Genomic DNA, 25,124 nt, shown 5'->3' with positions numbered 1-25,124 from the left:
ATTGGCCTTGTGCCTAATTTGCTCGGTGGGGGGGGCAAATAAATACCATCTGTTCTTCAGATGCTGCACTTCAATTTCTTGTTCTCTATCAGTGGAGGAGAAATCCTTCACGACTGAGACAATTTTTATTTTTGTTCCTTTTCTCCACGTTAAAAAACGACCCTAGTGTCTAACTCTGTCCCGTGGGGAGGCATTGTAAATAGGAACATCTTGAAAAAGGCTTATCATTGCTTGTATGGGTAATTGCGTAGTCATACAGATGGGATCTTATACTATGTGATTTTGAATATTTAGTCAGGGTTTACTTGTAAGAAACATATCTTTATGTCTGGTTGTCCTCGCAAACAGAGAGACCTTAGACATTTAAGGATAATGTCTTGTAGGTATTAAATTTCTCTCCTATTTTACTTTTTTTATTATTATTTGGTTTGAAGAGATGAAGGGAGCCACCTGTTGGAGATAAAACTTGATTTCCCTTCAAGTTAAATTTGTATCTGATGGCTCTCTTAATAGATAGTGCCCCTTTTCAGGCTGTTATCAGCAGTTCCCTAAAGTTTGATTTTCCTTTAGATTTGTTTCATTAGACCATTGCCCCTTTCTTTCAGGGACCATGTTGATTTTAAGTCTTTTTTGAGGTTCTGATAATTTCTTTTTCATCATCGGCTCTATTTAGGCCATAGTCATTCTCACTTAGTTACATCGATGATCAAAGTCCTTTCAAGGTTGTTTCAGATGACAAGGTCTGCTTTTGATGGCCTTGTCTTTGATGTACCTACTCACCTGTAGGTTTTTATCATAGAACATTGTCACAATTCTATTTGATGTTACCAATGAACATTAATTTTCCCAGATGTTTAGCAATCTTTTAAGCTGTATTTCTCCAGATTTTCCAGTGTAGATATTTACATTTTTTTTTTTTTTTTTTGTGAACAGGCAGTGTAATGACCATCTGTCAAAAGGATTTTGTATGTACACATTAAATAGCTTGGACTTTCAACAGCTGAATAACATGTGTATGCAAAAAAAGGTCTATGTGCATCCTTAATTTAGCCAAGATATAAATAATGCAAAATTAACAATTATCCAACAAGTTTTGCACACTTAACTTGAAGTATGAATTTTACAGCTGAATATCTCAAAAATCATAGAACTTTAACAAATGTCACAAACAGAAGATGAAAGAGATTAGATATTCCTTTTTTATATTTTAGCTGTAAAATTATCTTGCAAGACCACACACGTCCATCAATAACTGCAGACAGCAACGCTCATGAGTTTCTACTCCTTCGTGTTGTTATTGCTGTGGGCATGAGCACTGGTTTAGAAGCATGTAAAAAATAAATGTAGCAGAGACTCCCAAGAAAAAACACAAACTGATACATTTTGTATGAATCAGCCTGTGTGATATCTGAGGGGGTAGAAAAACGACATCCAAGCATCGTCCATCGATAGCTGTCTATCAAGGTATTTTTGTCAGTCGGTTGATAAGTTCATCTAATCTGACAAAGCTTAGCCCAATCCAAGCTGCAAACTGTCACAAACTCCTCAACTCCCATAAACTAACAGATTCCTAAATACATTAACTTAGGATCGGAAATCCTAAGCACCTCATCTTTGTCTAATTGCAAAATTATAAGCCCTCTCGGCTACTTCCAGCTGTTTACCTACCCTATTTCTAACCGCCTTTGTGTTCATTGGTGAATCATTTCCACTGATTGCCTGGGGCCTTGGCTGAGGAAGAGGAACAATCTGTAGCTTCCCAATCTGATTAGATTGTGTGTGTGTGTGTGTGTGTGTGTGTGTGTGTGTGTGTGTGTGTGTGTGTGTGTGTGTGTGTGTGTGTGTGTAAATATAAGCAGGAGTTATTAAAAAATTATTGATTTCTATTTCTTAATGTATTTAAAAGAAAAATGTAATAAATTTAACTTTCAAGATCCTATTTAAAAGAATTTAGTAAAAAGGACAAATCTGGCTCTTAGTTTCTTATCTAATACTAGCAGGGAGACCCGATGTTGCCTGGGATTGAATGATTAACAAATGTTTCACTCTCCCATATTTTTTATTGTCATCAAAATCAGTGAAATCGACCATTTTTTAATCAAATTGATTGGATTGTCTGCTCTAGTTGGGGACCCATCACAGTGCACCAGGAGGAAGCTTAACACGCCTCCCCGCAGTGACTTAGTTCACAATACAATACATTAAAGTTTAAAATGCAAGAGTCACATATCATGGTTCAATTGTGCTTTAAACAGAAACATTAATTTCAAATGTGCCCTGTCATATCAAAGAACTTACTGGTGATTTTATATGTCAGGCTTTTCTGCTTGTGTGGTAATAAAACTTCTCAAATGCATGCATGATGTAAAATGTTATCTTTAATCAAAATCGCCCGCTCCTCCTTTCATCGGCTTGTTTTGATTATCAATACTTATCGAAGACATTCTGATACAAAACCTATCTAAGAACACTGCCAGGCACATGAAGTACCTCTGTGTAATTTCATAAAAATTGGCCCAGCTGTTTTCAAGTCCATAGGGAAGAAACTTATGCATACACAAAATTCCTTTTATATAATAGTAGATATAAAAAAGACAGTCCTCCATTCTATTTGTGATCAATAGATTTGATTATTATTACTAGAGAGTTACCATTTATCAAGGCCCAAAGGTTACTCAAGGATAAGGGTTAATAAAAGTCAGGTGGCAGGGGAGACAACACTTAGTATTGGTAATGATGAAAATTGGGCAGAATTTGATTAAGAGGATGGCTGAACAAGGACTTGTTTGTATTAGACTTGAAAAACGATTATGTTATAGTCATTTGGGAAGCAGTCTATGATATTGTATTCCACAGATGAGTAGTACTAGGAAAGAAACTTTGCTCATAAACGTTTTTAGTTTTAGGCACAGAGAGAAAGAAAGGAAAATTATTGAAAGTGGTTGTAGCTATAACTCTTTTCACGTTATTTAATGCCAAATCCAGTTATTTTGAAGAAAATTTTTTAATACAATATATTTTTTTTCTTCAAGTCGGTTTCTATTTAACCCATAGTTGGGACCCTACCACTCTGGGTTAGAGTGGACCTGAAAGTTGGAAATTAAAGGGTGGCTCTACACTCCCCAAAGCCCGCAAGCTGGGACCTCATCATCGGATATAGTTTAAGGTCATATCCAGGACCACCATATATTGAAGCAAAAATAAGCGGGCAAAGACTAGCAAGGTCTCCTCTGGAAAAAAACAGGTAGTCGAGAAGAGGAAGAGACATTACCCATTAGATTGTGCACAGTTAGGAAAAAGAAGAGTGCTCTGAGTAGCACCTCCCAGATGTGGCAACAGCACTCCATCTTTGAACGTATTTGATTCTTATCCAAATAGAGGATAGTGTTGGGGGTGAGATGCTCTATAGAGTGATAGAATGATCCAACCATTTCTTAGCAACCTTTGCAATGGATTTGATCTGTCTTCCATTTTAAGTCAGAAGTGAAAGTCTGTCCAAAAAGCTTGATAAATGAGTGTGCTTTCTTAAGACGAAAGCCATTCATTTCAATTAGGGCCAAGTTGGGATTAGAACGTTTTTTTCTTTACTACAAGCTACAAAAATAAATGGTGTGGTCAGTCATAAAAGGCAAATATTGGTTTGTGTTAAGAAAAATGTTATTTTTGATCAATTTTTTCGATTTTAATATTTAATTTGATTCTGTTTTTAATTACTAATGCCACAAGAGGAGTTGGAGGAGCCAACTCTTTCAGAGTCCTATCACCCAAATCATTGAGTATTAATTTCATTCTATTGTTTCTGTTGCAAATTATTTTCTAATACTTTCAAGTGAGAGCATGAACTGAGTAGGAGAGTAAAAGACGGGTATAAAGCGACTAAGCCGTTATTGTCACATGAGAAAAGAAATACAATCACATTAATAAGCAAATGGAGGAAATGAGAACAGGGGAAGAAAAGTTATAAAGACAGAAGAAAATATAATGAATGATGAGAGAATCAAGCACTAAAAGAAAAATCAATCAAAAAGCATTATCAAGAAAAAGAAGAGACGGAGGGGAGAAAAAAGAAGAAGGGCGAAAAAGAGGGGAAGAGACGGAGAGGGGGCGAAAAAGAGGGGAAGAGACGGAGAGGGGGCGAAAAAGAGGGGAAGAGACGGAGAGGGGGCGAAAAAGAGGGGAAGAGACGGAGAGGGGGCGAAAAAGAGGGGAAGAGACGGAGAGGGGGCGAAAAAGAGGGGAAGAGACGGAGAGGGGGCGAAAAAGAGGGGAAGAGACGGAGAGGGAGCGAAAAAGAGGGGAAGAGACGGAGAGGGGGCGAAAAAGAGGGGAAGAGACGGAGAGGGGGCGAAAAAGAGGGGAAGAGACGGAGAGGGGGCGAAAAAGAGGGGAAGAGACGGAGAGGGGGCGAAAAAGAGGGGAAGAGACGGAGAGGGGGCGAAAAAGAGGGGAAGAGACGGAGAGGGGGCGAAAAAGAGGGGAAGAGACGGAGAGGGGGCGAAAAAGAGGGGAAGAGACGGAGAGGGGTCGAAAAAGAGGGGAAGAGACGGAGAGGGGTCGAAAAAGAGGGGAAGAGACGGAGAGGGGGCGAAAAAGAGGGGAAGAGACGGAGAGGGGGCGAAAAAGAAGGGAAGAGACGGAGAGGGGGCGAAAAAGAAGGGAAGAGACGGAGAGGGGGCGAAAAAGAAGGGAAGAGACGGAGAGGGGGCGAAAAAGAAGGGAAGAGACGGAGAGGGGGCGAAAAAGAAGGGAAGAGACGGAGAGGGGGCGAAAAAGAAGGGAAGAAGAGACGGAGGGTGGAAAAAAAGAAGAGACGGAGGGTGGAAAAAAAGAAGAGACGGAGGGTGGAAAAAAAGAAGAGATGGAGTGGGAAAGGGGCAAAAAGAATTGAAAAAAACGAATGCGAAAAAAGACGATAGAAAGATAGAGGAAGGGGGGGAGAACTCGGAACAAAAAATTGGAAAAAAAAAAGGGGGGGGAACATTGGCGTAATGTTTTTAGAACGATTGATTTCATAAGAATCCTGGTTGGCATCCAAGAACGTTCTGCATGATCAATAAAAGAATAGAAATGTTTTTAAAAAATAAACATGAATAATCTTAAGATGTGTCCATTCAATGGTGCTTAGAAATAAAAATGCTATTAAAAACTTAAGTTCGACAGACCAATAAAATTGTTATTTCAAACTAAAAAAAAAAATAACAGATATACAAAAATGTTTAAACTTTTTTATTGTAGAGCCATTCTCATAACAGAAAAATATAGTTGTCTCAAGCAAAAAAAAAAAGAAAAGAAAAAAAAAAGTGGCACCATAGATTCAATTAAAGTAGTTTTTCCAGGTAAAAAAATTAAGGCAGTCACTATCAGCAGAACGTAGTGGTCTTCTCGCGTCGGCAAAGTTATCACTGAATAATTCAAAGCGATTCAGTATAGTTTATAGAGCGGTTCTGGCATCTGATTGGTTCTTTTCTTATAACTAATTCGTGTAGTTATCTATATATTAATAACGTAGTAAATTTACTGTACGTATGTACGTGTATCACGCTTTGTAAATTATTCGATTGGGAAATCTTATTAAAATGGCGGTAATAACATACTACAAACATTAAATTAATATATAGGTATGCTAATTCAATGTTCGTAGTATGTTATCTTCTATCTCTCTTTTTAATAAATAGGATCTCCCGATCACCGAAGACGCAATGTAAAAAAAAAAAAAAAAAAAAAAAAAAAATTAATGATATCGCTTTTGGCTCATAACGTGAAACTAAAATATACGTTCTTGGTTTTCTGGCTTGAATCCAAAGGTAGTATCTGTTCTGTCTAAAGATGCCATGATATCCTGGGCTTTCCGCTTTCACGGGGCGTCCATACAATGGTAATATGTCAGACTCCTTTAAGGATATTGGAGATAAACTGTAATAACTATAACAATATGGCTGTCTTCAAGTCTAATGTAAACAAGTTGTTGATGAGCCGTTCCATATAAGTTAACAAATTTCCATTACAAACAATTACTTTATTGTCCAATTGTCTACTGTACACTATTCAATCCTTATCCTCGAATGACCTCTTGGCCTTGATAAGTGGTGATGCCTTTGTAAAAAAAAAATAAAACAGAATCCTTTATTTAATCTAAATTACACAGCATAAACTTATGGCGCAGTGGATAAAGTACTTGGTAAATTTATTTGTAAGTGGGAGTTGATGGTTCAATCCTGATGCAAGTGACACTCAAATACAATTGCAAATTACTTAGGACTTTTACCCAGTCATGGCTGACATGACGAGAGAATGCTATTCCTGAGTATTAAATAAATGGTTCCATTCCAAATTCTGTGCAGATTCCCGAGTTTGGCAAAATACACTTGAAGATTGGAGGCTGCATCAACCAAAACGTTGTGAATATAACAATCAAGACGAAACGTTGAATAACACTGAAGATGAGAACAATAGTCCAAAGAATCCAAATAAACCAAAAAATGTCATTTGTTTTTGTTTTTTTTTTTCTTTTGTAAACATGCACATTGCTGTACGTTAAATGGGAATACATAGATGCAGCAGATGAGGAAAATATCTAACTCAGAGTTAGATCAACCAAGAAAGCGACTGGGCTCTTTGATTACCTCTTAAAAGGTGGATTCATACCAATAGATTAGGCACTCAAAATCTTACCAAATTAATGTCCATTCCAGATAAGAGGCCCACTCGTCAGTTTTTATGTCTGGAGATAAAACATTTTCAAATAAGTTGGCTGTATATGGTCTACTGTAAATTACACTAATATCTATATATATAGTACAGCAAAATGGATCGAGGGGGTCAGTCAGGTTGCTGTGGATCTCAGAGACAGATGGGTGTGAAGTTGGTGGACAGTTCAGTTCAGAGATATGTCTACTTTTATAAGTCTCATTTGGTGGAGATAGGTGTCATAACCTCAAAATAAAACATTTCTTTGGAAGGAATTTTTACAGCATTTCACAGAATTACCTTAAAAAAAAAAAAAAAAAAAAAAAAAGGAAAATCTCATTTGGAAGGGACAAGGGGGAGGGAGGTAGATGATGGTGTTAATCTACAATTTTTTTCATTTCTTAAAATTTATTACAGCTTTTTTTTTTTTTTTTTTCGTTTTACATAGAGCGAAATGTTGAGTAAGCTAGTAATCTTCCTCATGTGAAATCTAGATTTTTGCGATTAAAAAATATTTTGATTACTAAGAGTCAATCATCCATTCAACATTGACAATTGAAGTCTTCTGTTCTGCACACATCTCCATATACTGTCCAGATTAATTTTTTGGAGAGCTCTCAGGTCTAAGCTTGTCTTTAAGGTTCAAGTTACATCCCATCATATCATTCTTATCAATTCTCCCATGCAACACATGCCCTCAACCCTCACTAGTCACGTTTCACTTTCATATATTATCATATTATATACACACTAGCAAGGATAGCTTAACCATAAAGTATGCTTAAATATGATTTTTTAATTCTTGCAGATTTTGAACATTTTATTATAGAGTTAATGTTCTATCAATTTTTATATATTATAAAGTTGTGATTTCAAAAATAAAAAATATATCCATGACTTGGGTGCATCAGATTAAATCAAAACCAAAACTTATGAAAAAAAAATATATACGTATATAACTTGAGTTCCTTCAGCTATAATCGAAACTGAAACCAAAACCTATGAAGAATTCTTGGTAAAATTATTTATTACAAGAAATGACAGTCCGTAGCAAATGACAGTCCGTAGCAAATGACAGTCCATCGGATGTAAGCGCGACACACAAAATAAATAACACATACGCTATCCTATTAATACATAGATGCCTGATAGACTCCTTCCTTAGTCGACAGTGACCAAGATAACACGATTGACACTACAGCCAGTGTCAAAATTAAACACCGAATTCAGACAAGGAAAATGAGCAGCTGATCAGAGCGTGTGCAGAAAACACACAAATCTAAATGCAAATTCCATGAACAAAGCTTTTCTAGAACTGTCCGTCTTTGGAACTGTCCCACTGACCTGCTTTCAAGCTGCCTACAATATAGTCGCCTTCAAGTTCAATGTAAACAAGTTCTTGTTGAGCTTCCCCCCTGAAAAATGCATTTCTACCCCCATTTCCACTGTTAGCTATCAATACGCTGTTATCCCGATGACCACCATACACTCATTAGCCCTTATCCACGAGTGGCCTTCTGGCCTTGATAAGTGGTTACTCCCATGTAAAAAAAACAAAAAAAATTTCATACCTTTATAGCAAAAATCAAACTTGATAAAAAAAATTTTTGTTCAAAAGAAATATGAAAATAAAAACGACAATAAGTATGTGCATTTGCAAATAATTATAGGAATAACCACGGCATGTAAAAACAACAAATGAATTTTAAGAGGATAAAAAAAAAAAAAAAAAAAAAAAAAAAAAATAGAAATACACAATTAGGAGTGAAAGGACAAGTAAAAGTCACTGGAAGCCGTAACTACTATCGAAAATGTTTACTTCGCAATTCTAGACACTAAGTATTACACATGCCAATTGTAGTCGCTTTCAATATCAACTTGTTGCTGTTATGATGTGTTAGTTGAAATGGAAGTCGGTTCTCTAACTCACCGCAACATTTATGCCAGTCAAATTTAAATGTTGTGTCAACCACGTTATTTGGCAGACAGCTTGACCTAACTTTAATGTCACCACTTAGCTTATACAGAAAGAAAAAATATTTGACATTTGTAATTTGGCGTTTTTTTTATTGTTTTTTCATGACGTATTAACTTTTTTCGGGTCATCTGCTGCCGAATTTAATCATGTCGATAATGGCATATCCAAATATTTATTAAGGGTGTTTGATATTTTTTTAAATGGGAATCATTTGAGACAAGGCATGAAACCATTTGATATAAGGAGCTAACAAAAACGAAATATAATTATCGCAAAAACAGGAGATACTTATTGGTCTTAGTCTTAAAAAAAAATAAAAAAGGGGTGTAGGTAGGAAGAAAAGCAGTAAAAAAAGAATTACACAAGATTGCAGTTCTTAGAAAGAAACTGCATTACAATGAGGCATCAGGGCAACAAATCGATAGAAACCACTAGACCAATGCATCAAATGAGCTGGAACAAAGAAAGCAGGGAATAGACCAGACAATTCTAAAGAACACATAACATAATAGTAATTATAAAAAAGTCTGAGACTAGCAACATCACGTCTGAGAGAGAGGTTGCAGAGAACAAATGATGGAGCTAATAAAAATTACAAATATATTTCTGCACTTTATCACGAATCTTCAAATGGAACAGAGCTTCACCAGCCCAAATATGATAACAGTACTCCATATATGGTCTGATCGTAGATTTGTAGAGACAGAGAATAGCCTCAAATGTGAGAAAGTGTTTCAAGTGATAGAGAGCACTGATTTTATGAGAAGCAAAAAGAGCAATGGATTTAATATATGACCGCCAAGAAAGACTTGATGAGAAAGAAAGACCAAGAAGTTTTAGAGTCGATTTAAAAAAAAAAAAAAAGAAAAGAAAAAAGAAAAGAAAAAAAAGAAAAAAAGAAAAAAAAGAAAAAAGAAAAAAAAGAAAAAAGAAAAAAGAAAAAAAAGAAAAAAGAAAAAAGAAGAAAAGAAAAAAGAAAAAAGAAGAAAAGAAAAAAGAAAAAAAGAAAAAAGAAAAAAGAAGAAAAGAAGAAAAAAGAAGAAAAGAAGAAAAAAGAAGAAAAAAAGAAAAGAAAAAAGAAAAAAAAAAGAAAAAAGAAAAAAAGAAAAAAGAAAAAAAAAGAAAAAAGCAGAGCTATCCATAAGAATCTCAGGAAGAAAAAGGGCACACTTACGATTGAAAGACAGAAGCCGAGTCTTAACAGGATTAAATCAAACAAGCCATTTCTAATCCTAATCCATAACTAAATCCAGATCAACTTTTAGATCAGCTGCATGTTTCAACTGATCCGAGAAATATGGGTAAGAAACAACACCAGAATAGCGTTACAGCATATCAGCCATTTTGGAGTCGTACGATGCTGAAACCATTCTTTTTGGTTAAAAATAAAAAAGTGCTTAGAGTTTTTCATGTTTCCAAAATATTTATAGATGGATTTATTTTGTCGTATATTTTATAGATAATTTGAAAACAATAGATTCTATTAAAATCAAGGACGGTGTAAAACATACAGTGGCGTCCAAAACTAAGGGACAAAATTTTAAAACCTAATATTTGTTAGAAATAACTGTGAAAAGCTGAAATTTTGACAACTGGTAGTCGTTATCATCCATAATAACATACTAAAATTTGAATCATTTGCAAAGGATAGAAAAAGAATTATAACATTTATTTTTCAAATAGGAACATCCAAAAGTAAGGGACAAAATTGACAAAAACAATGTAAACAGCAAAAAAAAAATAAAATAAATAAATAAATAAATAAAAATACATGTAAAATCAATATTTAGTAAATAAGCCCTTGCTCTCAATGATAGCTGCAAATCTTCGAACACAAGAACGAATCAGTTCTTGACAATCCTCCATACTAATTTTAGACAATTTTTCTTGAAACTTCACCCACAAATCCTGTGTTAGTGGGATTTAAGGTCTTCCAAAGATTTTCTATTGATTTAAGTCAGGACTCTGCGGTGGCCACTCCATAATTTCGAAATCTTGCTCGCTAAGGTAACTCAGTACCACCTTTGCCTTATGACATGGGGCATTATCTTGCATAACGGTAGCCCTATTGAAACCTGAATTCTGTATGATTGGCACAACATGATATTGAGCAAGGTTTTTATAGATCTGCGCGTTTACACGAGTTTGTAACCGGACAAGAGATGTTGTACCTTAACTAGAAAACATTCCAAATACCATGACGTTTCCGTCCCCAAACTTGACAGTTTTCTTAGTACACTTTGCACTTAATCTTTCACCAATACGTCTCTTTACATTGTTTTTTCCATCATTTCCAAATAAATTAAACTTGCTTTCATCAATGAAAAATACTTTTGCCCAATTTTCATATGTCCAAATTACATACATATTATGAAAGTCTAATCTCTTCTTCGAACTAACAAGTGGTTTCTTCCCTGCGGTTCGATTAAACAGCCCTATTTCTTGCAGTCGTCTAGAAACAGTCTGTCTTGACACATTAACACATGAGGTACTATTCATAACCCTTTTAATTTCTGTACAAAACTTAAAACTGTCATTTAATGACATGCTGCATTATTTGATCTTCTCTTGCCGAAGTTTTGCGGCATCTCCCGGTTTTAAAAGCACTATTTTGCAAGCATCATTGTAGGATTTAACAAACCTGCCTACAACACTTAGAATGTTTCACTTTCTCTGAAATCTCTTTAAAGACGTACTTTTCCTTGTGTAGCTTCACAATAGCTTGTCTCACAGAATAATCAGGTTTTTGGCATTTCGCCATGGTGCCTGCTGATGCAACGTTTACAAATGACTAAGTAGGACATTCTTTAGAGAAAATCCAAAAATTTGAATATAGCATACTGTTTTACATTGTTTTTCTCAATTTTGTCCCTTTCATTTGGATGTTCCTATTTTGAAAATAAATAAATAATCGTTATAATTCTTTTTTTATCCTTTGCAAATGATTCAAATTTTAGTATGTTATTATGGATGATAGCGACTACCAGTTGTCAAAATTTCAGTTTTTCACAGTTGTTATTTCTAACAAATATTAGGTTTTAAAATTTTGTCCCTTAGTTTTGGACGCCACTGTACATCAAATGACCTTCTATAGAACCGAAATGAGAAATTACATTCAAGAGTCAAAAACAAGTTTACTGGTTTTTGTGCGTTATGTTACATGAAATTAATTAAATTTCTTCTCTTGAACACATGAGGAAATTCGCTATCTGAATAAAAACGTTTCTTTTTCAATTTTTTTTTTTTTTTTTTTTTTTAAATAAAATCGAAGGTAAGAAATTTTAATTCCAGAATTTAAGATTTTGTCTTGTTCAAAAACTGTTCCAGTATAGTTTCTTTAAAACCCAACTTATCTATCTATATTACTAAAACTTTGTAGATTTTGCTTATATCAGAGTATATATCCTTTTGGGGCATGTCCAAATATGTGCGCACAGTGGATGACATCACAAAAGGCAAATGACGTCATTTATGAAACCAAATTGAGTGGGAGGGGGAGAGATCATTTATGATGTTTTATTTAGATAATTGATGAGCTTTCGGATCACGGCTCCCTTGCTAGATGAACGTAAAGACACCAGAGGGTCTAGAATGTAGTTAGCGAATTTTACTCTGCCATCGTGAATGAAAATGCTTAAACATATGTGCATGTTTCTCTGAACATGCGCTCACCTTATTTAAGACAAAAAAAAAAAAATCCAAGTCAATCAGATACACTTCTTTGAATTTATCAAAATCGTCTTTTTGATCCACCCTGAATGCTTAAAAAAAATTGTCATCAATAAAAGCCAATTCAAATTTCACGACAGAGCTTGCCCCAGCCCCCTCCCTCCTTGTTAAGCTTCAGGTTGCTATCTCAACTCGTGTATACACAGTCATAAAATACGCACACAGATACTAATGCACACACAACTCAGTAACCTTTTCTCATTATCGTCTGCTCATAAAAAAAAAATTAAAAAAAAATGTATAAACTTATTTTACATAGTCTTAACATTTTTCACTAAATTTTTCTACAATAAAAGTCATTCACATCAGATAAATATTACTTTTATTGAATAACTTTAATGAAATGTCATTTTTGTAATTGAATGAGAAAGTTTTGGTTAGGATTTTTTAGACTGCTCTTAAATTATCAGCTCAAACTTCTTTGCTATCTCAGCTACCGTATCTTCTACTTGTTCTACAAGAAACTGAAAATATTAAACATTCTATGTTTTCCTGCCTACGTAAAATTCTATTTTAAGCACATGCAAAAATATCTCTTGTGAATTTATGCTTTCAAATTCATTATTTTATTTGTGTTTATCGTCTAACATTTCTCTCGCTCGCTCACATCTATAATATAAAAAGCGAAAATGTGTGTGCGTGCATGTTTTTCCTATGTCCGTCAAAGGCATTTGGGGGGGGGGCGCTCTTTCTTAGAACTTTTTATATACTATCTAGATTATAATATGCCCGATTTACGAAACGATGTCGTCTGTATCTTATTTCAGCCACTTTTATGTTACAAAATTCGCGCCATGATTTCATTTTCTCTACTACTACTACTACTACTACGACGGCGGCGTGATATTTGACCTAGAAAACGTTGACGTTTGTTTAACCACCTGCTTTTTTTTTTTTAAATGCTTATTTTCATAAGTCATCAGGCTATTCGCCTCAAGGCTTCGGGTTCGAGTCTACCCCCCCCAAAAAAAAAAGTTTTTTTTTTCTTTTCACCTGGGCAACGCCAGGCACCCTCGCTAGTCTAATATATAAAAAGCGTGTGTGTGTGTGTGTGTCTCAGTAAAACTTTTGACAGTGATGACGGATTTTCACAATATCGGTATCATTTTAAAGCTCAACCCTTCGGATGACAAATATCGAAAAATTGGCCAAAAACATTCATTCCTTCACCCTCACCTGGGAAGTTTTGTACAAGGAGGGGGTCGCTTTTTTTCGCCAACATTTTAGCAAGTCATCGTTAGATTGACTACGGTTAATTTCAACACTCTTGACTTCCGGTTGCACGGTGAAGACATTGTGTTTTTTTTTTCTCCTTCACATTATGGATTCGAACCTGCCTACTACCACTTTTTTTTTTTTTAACACCTCTTTACCCAAACTGCCTACTGTTGTTTGGGGAGTGTGGAGCCACCCTTTAATTGCCATTGCTCCCAGATCCACTCTCACCCGGAGTGGTAGTACCTGTTAGGGTCCCAACTATGGATTAAATAGAAACTGACATATATATATATATATATATATATATATATATATACACACTATTAAAATTTTTCTTCAAAATCACTGGATTTGGCATTAACCTTAAATGGGTTGATACGCCGTAAAAAAAAAAAAAAAAAAAAAAAAAAAAAGCTGTAGTAGCAGTACAGTTTCATTTTATCTTCAATCAGTTATATTTGTGGTTACCAGTCTGCAATCCTTTTGTTACTATATAATCCAATCCAAAGATGGCAGGATCATATATGGACTCAAAATTTTCCAAAGTGAAATGAAAGTGATGTAATCGTCTGACAGAACTAAAAAAATGTTTAAAAATATCGATTGATCTCAGCTAAGGGTACTAAATAACAATATGCCAACGTTGATCCATGGTGGTATAGTAAGAATCTATAATAAAGAGCAAATGTTTGGGTTGATTAGAATTTCTATTCAAAGACAACCGACTATGAGAGTTGAACCGGCTCCCTCAAAAGGAGGAAGTGTTAAGGGAATATTAAATTCACAAGCGGTTCCAAGCCGCATGTATACCCGGATCAAAAGGAGATGATCTTAAGTTTTCATAGTTCTTAAGGAGTCAACGTACTCCAATGTACAGCGCCTGGTATTCTCAAATGGTCACTCATCTGGTACTGACCAAGTTCAACGTTGCTTAACTTTGGTGATCTAAGGAGATCCAATGCGTCAACGTGATTATGTAGAATATATTCAAGAACAATTACTGAATTATGATATAAATTTAAAAAAAAAAAAAAAAAAAAAAAAAAAAAAAAAAACTTCTGAAAGCATTCAGACAATAGCATAGAAAAAGTCTATTTTAAGGAAAGAAATATGTCAAGGTCACCAGTGATCGTCTTATATTTTTTTCTTCAATATTTGTGCTGTTTTTCTTATAAAATGCTGACTACGAATAGTTTTTGTTTCCAGTACAAAATTGTAACATGAACCATAAAAACGTTTTTTTAGCAAGTCAATGACTCTTAGATTGACTCCCTTCGAATATACGAGAAAGACAATAATTATGATAGTATTTAAATACAATATTCAAAATGGAGTCATTTATGAGTTCCTTAAAAGGAAAATTTAAATCAATTTTATGGGCAAAAACAGAAAGTAAAATAGCAAAGTACAACAAGTCATGTAAAAGGCAGTTAAAGTTACTGTACATATATCGTTTGAGTGTTTTTTTGGGTTTTTTTTTTTTTTTTTTACATGGGGATCACCACTTATCAAGGCCCGGAAGCCACTCGGGAATAAGGGTTATTTTCTGTACAATAATCAATGGGATAATATCGTAGTAATAGTTGGTATTGGAGATTTGATAAAGTGTCTTACTTAAGGGGGCGATTAATCAGGAATTTGTTTATGTTGGACTTGAAGACATCCAAGTTGTAGCTAGGTGGGAAACAGGCAAACGGAAGAGAATTCCACAGGCGTGCACTTCTCAGAAAGAAGCTATGTTCATGGAATCTACGTTTTGATTTAGGCACAGATAAAGAGTGGGGGAAATTACTGAGAGTGGTTTTAGCGAGACGGGAGTTTATCGTGAAGGGGGACCAGAGATTGGAGCTCGGACGAGCACTTGCCATGGAAATAACGATAAAACAAAGGCAGGCTCGCAACGTCTCTCCTGTGGGAGAGAGGTTGCAGGGAAGAGAAGAGAGCATCCCCCACTAAGCCACGAAGTCTATTTCATACTTTGTCAAGGCAGGATAGGCAGTTTTTAGAAGCTCCAGCCCAGATGTGGCAGTAGTACTCCATCTTTGGACGTACTTGGCTTTTATATAGATAGAGAATTGCATCAGCAGTGTGATATCTTCTGGAGCGGTAGAAGGATTCCACCATTTTCCCAGCGGCCCAGGCAACAGACTTGGTATACATGTTCAATTTCAGATCAGGAGTAAAGGTCAAGCCCAGGAGCTTGTCAAAACATGAAGCCTCCCCTAGACGAGAGCCATCGATTTCAATTGATGCTAGATGAGGAACAGAGTGTTGATGTAAAGTTAGGAGCTTGGTTTTAGATGCATTAAAAGTAACCAGCCATCTCTTCCCCCACTGAACCACGTGCTCAAGATCAGAGGAGAGGGAATCAATCAGAGAGAGCTTTGTCATTTACGGCCTTTGCTGTGTTGCCGTAGATAGTCGTGTCATCAGCATAGATGTCAACGAATGATTTAAGTATGTGTTTTGGGAGATCATTGATGTAGATCAGGAAGAGAGTTGGGCCCAGGATGGACCCCTGGAGGACTCCAGCATTAATACTGTGGGTCTCTGATTGCTGCCCATTAACCACTACTCTTATGAACCTATCAGAGAGAAATGATTTAATTGGGAAAACATTTCCAGTTATACCGTAGCTGGAAATCTTGTGAAGTAGGCCCTTATGCCAAGCCTTTGTCGAGAGATTCACTAATCCTATGGGATATAACTGTTAGCACATCAGCTGTAGATCTAGCAGAACGGAAACCATATTGCATGTCACCAAGAAGGTTATTTCTGCTGAGGTGGTTGACTACTTCTTTATTTAATATGGATTCCAGTAAATTACTCATGACACACAAGAGACTTATTGGTCTGTACTGAGAGGGAGATGACTTATCACCTGAGTTCTTAAATACAGGGCATACTGATGAGGTTTTCCAGAGTGTTGGAAAGCACTTCTTAAGGCAACGCTTAAACAGTTTTGTAAGTATGGGGGCAAATTCTGGTCAAAGCTTTTTCAACACTATTATTGGAATGGAATCAAGGTTCTTGATTAGTTTGGCGACCTCGTGCACAGACATTTGTATGTTGGATAGTGTGTTGTCTGTTGTAGGAGGAAATACGAGGAGTTGATGACCTTCGTCGCAGAGGGTAGAGTTAGCTGCTGTAAAGTTCTTGGCAAATAGTTTGGCCTTGTCTGATGCTGATGAGATGACATGTCCATCGATGATGGTTGGGATAGAACGCACGCATCTGTTTAGGATCATCTTTGCTATTTGCCAAAACTGGTGGGAACCAAGCCACTGCTCAGCTACTTTGGATTTGATGGACTGAGCATATATCTCTCTTGCACATTTTTTTTTTTATTATTGGCAGTCCTGAAAGCAGCTTTAGTCTTAGTACATCTATTACGTTGGTAGCTATGGAAAAAGTGATTTCTGTGCGTAATGGCAGCAGCACATTCTAGGGAGAACCATGGCTGGCTGTTAGGTTTTTGTTGGAATTTTTTGGGATGGTATGAATCGGTCTATGCCTACAATTAACCATTCGGTCAGGTCTGATATTATAGAGGACACATCCTTTTTAAACATGGAATGCAGAAGTAGATCAGATATGAATGTACAGAAGCTATCCCAGTCAAACATAGAGTATCGATATACAGTACGGTGGAGAGGTACATCTAAACTTTAAACTTGTACATTGCAGATATCACAACCTCATTTGGCAGGCTGTACCAAGGAGCATAAGCAGACTATACTGCACTTCTTTTGTTGACATGAAAGCAACAATGGTACATCTTTTGATGAACATAAAGACCGTATTGATGTATTGGGATAAAATACTTTAAAAAGGTACATTTACATTTCTGTTTATGCTGCATGCCAAAATCAGATCCTGTCGCATCCTCAAGTGAGGACAGAGCCAGACTTTGAAACCATCAATATATATAAAGAGTAGTTGCATGTGTGCAAGTTCAGCTAAAACTATAAAAATACAAAACAAACGCCCTCAAAGTTTGTATTTTTTATTGTTTGGCGTTACACTGGATGAATAATGCCTAAAATGTAGGGGGAGAAAAAATGATACATTCTTTGCCCAAAACTAGTGCAGATTTCGTGAGGGGTGGGAAGGTGTTTGTTTTCCAGCCGTTTAATGCACTAAATAAAAGGAACTCATTCTGATTTTTCTTCAAGTTATTTTGCTTATGCCGATTTATTCATCTCGTAAACAGACAAGAAAGACATTCTTAGCATGAAGAGAGGAGCTTCTCCCGTTATCTAAAAGAAAAATAATCAGAAGGGGCTATATTTTGCTTGTAACCGTCGTCCCGTATATGGAGCAGAAGCTGGGAGTAAAAAAGAGCATACAGGTTGTCTTAGACAAAACGATATAAAGGATCCACCCCTTTCTGATTTGATGTATGACGTCATCATTTTGTGATGTCGTCCACAGTACTCCGGAAATGCATGGGCGAGTGGAGTTGGGTTCAAACAAACACAATAACAGACGAGACCTACAGAGATTTAATAGTACACAGACAAAAACAGATTCTCTCAGAAACCAAATACATTTGTTCTTATTTACTTGCCTCCCCACGAGGACAGAATTATTTCTCTGCGCCATTTTAAAATGTTATATTCGTTTTCAGCGCCCCGAAAATCTGCAAAAGTCGTCATGGTAAAAGTTGTTTTGAAGTTAGAAAGCATCTGCACGTTGACCAAAAATAGTTTTCAAAGACAATTACCGAAAATTGAGTTTTGCAAAATAAATAAACACAGAGTTCTCTAATTGTAATAAAAGGGAGGTAAATATTTCTTGAAAACCGAAAATCTTTGGCCAATTTGCCAAAACTTAATTTTCGCTAATTGTCTTCGCAAACTTTTCAGGGTAAATTTTTACATGAAATGTCGACTATAACAGGTTTTCGGGTATAATGACAACAAATATCAGTTAAATTTGGGGCTGATAAGTCGTCTACCAGATATGAAAACATTTATTATCCAACGTAAATCCTGGCAGTCATTTTGTTCACAACGGAGCAGTTAGTAATGCGCATGCGTGCAATTGAAGCAGACGACAAAGCAAATTTTGTTTCACCCCCCTCCCCATGCAGTGTTTATTCCGAAAGCCATTCTTAACATGAAATTACTCAAGGAAGCGAAAAAGTTGTAATCGTTGTTTTACACGCGTGCGCATTACTAATTCCTCGGTTGTGAAAAAAAAAAATGACTGCCATTTTATATTGGATACAAAACGTTTTCATGTCTGGTAAACTACTTATGAGCCCCAAATTTAACTGGTATTCGTTGTCAGCATACTCGAAAACCTGCAAATGTCGACATTTCGAATATGAACGGCGAGTTGGAGTTCAACATGTCAATAATTCCCTTTTAATTTTCTACCTTATCGTTTTTCGTAATTTATGGATATGTTCATTACTTTGACATGACAATTCCGTAGATACCATTGGTTTCACTTCAAATTCAATTTTAGAATTTCGCTTGTGCTTTATGCACTTATGTTACCGTGCTATTTGTTTTGTTTTTTTAATTGTATTTTCGAGTTAAGGTTTCACGATATTAAGTTGTTAGATGGAAGTACAGAATAGTTACAAAACAGTACCCTACCATGTTAAGAATTGCTTTCTAAATGATAACGTTATTTCAGCACGGTAACAAGTACATAAATACCCCTATTTCTTTCTGTTGTGCATTTTAATAATAGCAGCGTTTTTTTTTTGTTTGTTTGTTTTTTTTTTTTTTTTTCTTCAGTTCGCCATTAACTACGAAATTGCGCTTCGAGCGCGGGTTTCAAAAATCAAAGAATTAAAAGTACAGAAATGTTAAAATAGATTTTTGGGTTTGTATTACTGTACACATAGAGTCGAAAAAGTTGTCAAAAAACAAATATATAACAAATAAATGTTATCAAAGGCAAGATAAATTACTTTTCTACCAAACTGGTATAATTTTCATGTTTTTATTCAATTTAACATGTTTATTCAGCTCGAAAAGCATACAGTGTTTACCGATCTATTGGAAAATTTAAAATGGCGGCCGACTCTCTCTTTAACACGGTAAGTTCGGAAAAAGATGTAATAAATAATAAACTAGACAAAATACTGTTAGAAATTTGCTCAATATATGTTACCGTGACATAACTTGACATATATTCGGTGGTTTTTTAATATTATTTTATCTAGTTTATTATTTATAACACCTTTTCCCGAACTTACCGTGTTAAAGAGAGAGTCGGCCGCCATTTTGAATTTTCCAATACATCGATAAACACTATGCTTTTCGAGCTGAATAAACATGTTACATTGAATAAAAACACGAAAAATATATCCAGTTAGGTAGAAAAGTAACTTATCTTGCCTTTGATAACATTTATTTGTTATATATTTGTTATATATTTGTTTTTTGACAACTTTTTCGAATCTATGTGTACAGTAATACGTGTACAGTAATACAAACCCAGATTTTTAAATAAAACATTTTAGTTTTTTTTTTTTTTTTTTTACTTACAAAGAAAAACTTACTTTCATTTCGCAAAAAATCCCGAAAATCAGAGACAGACGAAAAATATCCAAAGTAGACAAAGTTAAATTTTCGAAATGATTTAAACCGTTTCCCAGGATTTGAGCTCGAATGATCACTTCTCGTGTGTGCGTGTTTCTCGCATCGACGTGACGTGCACATTAGTATTTAATTGATTTAGAGATGAAAAATGCACTAAGCGTAAAATAAAACGAAATTTGTAAATTCGTATTAAAAATAAATAATGCACCAGAATGAATCTTGGTTTCTTAATTCAATCATTTTTATTTTTCGTTAATAGTTTCTTTAAAACATCTACCAGACCTTCAAAATGTTAACTATAATGTATTTAGGTTTCTTCCTAAATAAGACATGGGCATTCTGCAATATAGACAACAAAACGAAAAAGTGGTCAAAACAAATGACTATCTGGTTATGTTTTTTGGTTGAACTTATATTTCAAATTAAATAAACGCTTTAAAATAAGTGTCGAATGTTAAGTTAGAATAAGAACAAAATGGCTGATATAAGACTTGTCACCTGGGGACTCCTGATAATCGCTAAAAATTTGAAAAGTAAAATACTGGTAACTATATCATTTATAAAATAAATGTTACCGTGACATTTATTGGGTGTTTTTTTTTTTTTTTTTTTTTCATTTAATTATTTAAAAAGTGGTATTATTGGAGAGAAGTACTCTCCGTTAAATCACCTCTCAATATATATTTTATAATATTTCAACAAAATTCTACTTGTGGAAATGGCGTGTTAACACGCCGGAAAAAAAAAAAAAAGAAATAATAAAAGTAATAAATAAAATAAAGTAATTAAAATAAATAAATAAAATAATTTTAGAATTTAAAGTAGGATATTGGTTTTGCATTATATCATGCAATTAGTTTGGTATATAAATTTAGTGTAAAATGATCCACAGTTTCCGGAGCTTTCTAATGTTTTAGAGCAGTTACCCCCCCTTTTTTTTAGTCGATAGATAAGGTATGGTTTTATGACCTTGATACTTAGGCTTAGTATTAGTAATTTTAGTTAACTGCCTGCAAAAGTTAGAATGATCCGGGAATGGCGAATCATTTTATGTTAAATTTATATGCAAAACAAATTACCCACTAAATTAAACTTGTTTGAAACGATGGTAATTAATCAAATTCATTGATGTGAACATATGCGTGACCTCTATCCCAATCATTATCGGTCCTGGGTATGATCTTAAAGGCATCCAATAGTGAGGTCTCATTTAAATGGAGTTGTCCCTTAGCTACCATTGCTCCCAGATCCACTTTGGCCTGGAGTAGTACTATCTGTTAAGGTATCTGGTGCTATGAGATCAGGCTGTCTAAAGATACTGGCTTCCTGACCAAAAGAAATGTACCAAACATTCATTTTACTGTTTTTGTTTTTCTTTCTCTTTGAAAAACTCAATCATGGAAAAAAACATTTTATTTTTTATTTTATTTATTTTTACAAAAAAAAAAAAAAAAAAAAAAAATCCAACCAAATTTCATGAATAAATATTTCAAAATATAAAGAACCCGAAGCATAAAAACCTTTCCAAAATTACTGGATTCTGCATTACATAACCAAAAAATGATTAATATGCAAATCGACAAAATTAATCAACCATTATCAATGAACCCAAGGTGATTTCGTTGGCATGCAACAAAGCCACACTTTTTGCTAAAGAAGTCACATCAAACTCCACCCCTTTGCGATCAGGACTGCCTACCTCCTGATTTACCTGCTAAAACTGAAAATACTCTGAGTGATATTCATATATCTACCCGGGATGTTGCCAAACTTATCAAGAATCTTGATGTCAGCAAAGCAAGTGGCTCTGACAACATTACAATCATAGTGTTCAAAAAGCTGCAACCAGAACTAGCTCCCAAACATTGCTTAGAGGTGAAATGCTTCCCTGAACCTTGGAAAACTTTAAAATACTGGAGATTAGTCTTCTGCATCTTAGTACAGACTAATCAGTCTCCTGTGCATCACGAGTAAGTTGCCCGAATCCATGGTAAATTAAGATATCAATCACTTCTGTAAAAAAAAAAAAAAAAAAAAAAAAAACCTACTCACTGACAAACAATATAGTTTTCATCCTGTGAGATTTACAGCTGATGTTCTGACTGTAAGATCACACAGGATAAGCAAATCTATTGATGTGGGCTTTGTTTCTAGAGCAATAACATATTAAAGGCCTTTGATAGAGTTTGGTATAAAGGTATATTTCACAAGATTTATAGCTATAGAAAATCTGCAAATGTCCTCTTAACCATGAAATCTTTCCATAGATTCAGAAAAGTAGTTGATGGGTAGAAGTTCAAAATTCATAGTATCAACATGGTCATGCCTCAAGGATCCATTTTGAGCCCAACTCTCTTCCCGATATTCAAAACCTAACTGGAAATTACCCTAAATGCTGGGAACGAACAGGCACCATTGTGGAGGTGAGATAATTTCACCAATATGTGGTCAAAATAGATGGTTCTGGGAGACTCACGCTCAGAAACCGACAACACCTTCGGAAATTCAAGCCTTTTAGGACCACAACTAGCAAAGACGTGATAGAGTCCTTCTTACCAGTCACCAGAAGACGCCGCCTCTATCAGCACCCTACCAGGAGCGCCAGACGACTCTCCTACCACCCTGCCAGAAGTCTATGCTGGTAATCCAACAGATAGTTCCATACGTAAGTCTGACGATAAAGATTTTTATGACGCGGCATCGAGCACTTCTGAGATTCTCCCAACTACTCCTCATGCTTCTGACCCAGCTAGAGATTCTGGCACTCCCAAGAACTTTGTACCGGTTGCATATCTAAGAACTCCCAAGAACGCTGGAGCTAGAACCGGCACCACCCCCAAGAACATGCATGCAATTGCCAAGAAGGCCCCAAGGGCCTTGAGCCGACTGATGTCACACAATGAGCACTTCTGAGATCCTTCCAACTACTCATGCTTCTGACCCAGCTAGAGATTCTGGCACTCCCGAGAACTCCGTACCGGTCATACATGTGACCACTTCCAAGAACGCTGGAGCTGGAAACGACACCACCCCCAAGAACATGCATGCAATTGCCAAGAAGGCCCCAAAGGCCTTGAGCCGACTGATGTCACAACGCTCCTGGTGCTTTAGAAACTGCACCAGCGAGTAGGTTGCGGCCCTGGCGCAACCAAGACTAGTGATTTCATCACCAGTCAACATTGTACAGTGTATATAGCTTCAGAGGACTTTTGTACAGAATTTTTTTGTTGTGCCTGCAAAAAACTCGCCATGGGTGGGGGAGATAGCTAATGTAAATGTCTCCTCTCATCACCTAGGACATAAGCTCACCAACCCTCTTCTCTATTGTTTCAGAGCGTAGAGTGAACAGCATTCTTTTTCATGTCACTCACCCGAAATTCCTTGTGAACTTGTGGGGGGGGGGGGGATGAATGCATGTCGAACAAGTTTAAATTACGCCTGTTTGTGAGTATTTGTGCAAATACTTTTTGAAATGGAACCTTTTAGTTTTTGCGCAAGTGAGAATAGTCTGAACAGCGCACATTGTGACATAAATAGAAGAAATTGTCAGCAGCTGTATTAAGTTCAACATCAGAATTTTGATTGTCCATGCTCATGTTGTGAAAAAGAACGCTCAACATTCTTTAGTGGAACTAAACTTGTATGGAACTTGAAGGCCACACTCAGACTTCATCAAGATCGTCAGTGCCGTGTGTAATCAACCCTCGTCAGTCTCTTCGCCCATGCCTCATCGACTAAGGAAAGGTGTGCTGCTCATCTTGACCCCAATTGAAATGAATGGCTCTTGCCTTGAGGAACTTTTACAAGTTTCAGAGACTGACCTTCACTCAAGACCTGAAATGGAAGATTTACATCAAATCCGTTGCCAAGGTCGTCAGAAAATCTTTGGGTCATTCTACTGCTAGAAGGTATCTAACTCCTGATAAAATCCTTAATATGTATAAAAGACAAATACGTCCTAAAATGGAATTGCCACATCTCGAGAAGTGCTGCTCACTGAACCCTTTATTCTTTTCTGAGAGATGCTGCTAGTCTTTCTCCACTACTGTTATTTTAATGGCAGTTTTTTTTTAAATTTAATTTTATATTCCATTTTCACCCCAAACAAGGCACAGTGCCACTTTGATTTAGATGGCTACTATCAGGGACATAAGTTTCAGGAATACTATGTAGGGAGTTGAGCAGCAAGATGCCTGTTCACATTACACTTGAACTTCTGCATGTCAGTACAGTTGGGAAAGCAGAATACTAGAAGGGAGTTCTAAAGTCTAGCAGTTCTGGGAGGTAAGAAACTATTAGAGTAGAAGGCTTTCTTACCTCTAGGGATCTCTACTGTGTAGGGGTGGGATTTTGCTGCATGTCAGGTTTGTCAGGGGTTATTTACGTAGAGGGGGTACAAGGTTTGTAGTTTTTTAGAGCATCCATTAAAATACTTGTAGAACAGGCAGAGGGATGCAACATTTCATCGATGGGACAGAGGCTGAAGCCCAGATGACAGTTCAGGAGCTTGACTGTGCTTTAATCTAATGGTTCCCTATGCAAAACTTTCACAAGAAAACCCCGTCTAACCACTGTCGACAGTTTCCATTTCTCTAAACAAAACATTCATGGCTAAAGTTTTCTTCCTACAACTATTCGTCTGTGGAACACAATACTGCAGGATTGTTTTTCAGCTGACTACAACAAGGTCGTCAGCAAGTCCAATATAAACAAACACTTGTTGAGCTGCCCTGTTAATCAAATTTGGCCCGATTGCCACCATCATTACTGATCATCATGGCACTATGTCATAGTCAACCTTACATGTATTTAAATCTTGAATGGCCTTTAGGCCTTGATATGTCATGATTCTTTAGTATTAAAGAAAAAAAAAATGTGATAGGTCAGGTATGATCTTATCGATTTTCTTGTGGTCGTGCTAGACGCAGATGTATCAACCAAATTGTCGT

The 25,124-nt window shown here is 35.9% G+C and overlaps 1 protein-coding gene across 6 annotated transcripts in view; it reads right to left on the bottom strand.

Annotated features, from left to right (window-relative positions):
* The window catches only part of LOC145252590 (cysteine and glycine-rich protein 1-like), a 390,115-nt gene that overhangs the window by 354,244 nt on the left and 10,747 nt on the right, over positions 1–25,124 (bottom strand). The window contains exon 1 of one of the 6 annotated variants that reach the window (XM_080112260.1): positions 20,136–20,195. The exons of the other annotated variants lie outside the window; for them this stretch is intronic. The gene's annotated coding sequence lies outside the window, so the exon portion shown is untranslated. Of the gene's footprint in view, positions 1–20,135; positions 20,196–25,124 lie in introns of those variants that run through there. 6 annotated transcript variants of the gene reach the window in all.

Source organism: Euprymna scolopes, chromosome 29 (genome assembly GCF_053919585.1).
Source record: "Euprymna scolopes isolate OS-2025 chromosome 29, ASM5391958v1, whole genome shotgun sequence".
Taxonomy (NCBI): Eukaryota; Metazoa; Mollusca; class Cephalopoda; order Sepiida; family Sepiolidae; genus Euprymna; species Euprymna scolopes.
The sequence above is the reverse complement of the archived record's forward strand: the minus strand, read 5'-3'. Positions and strand labels throughout refer to the sequence as shown.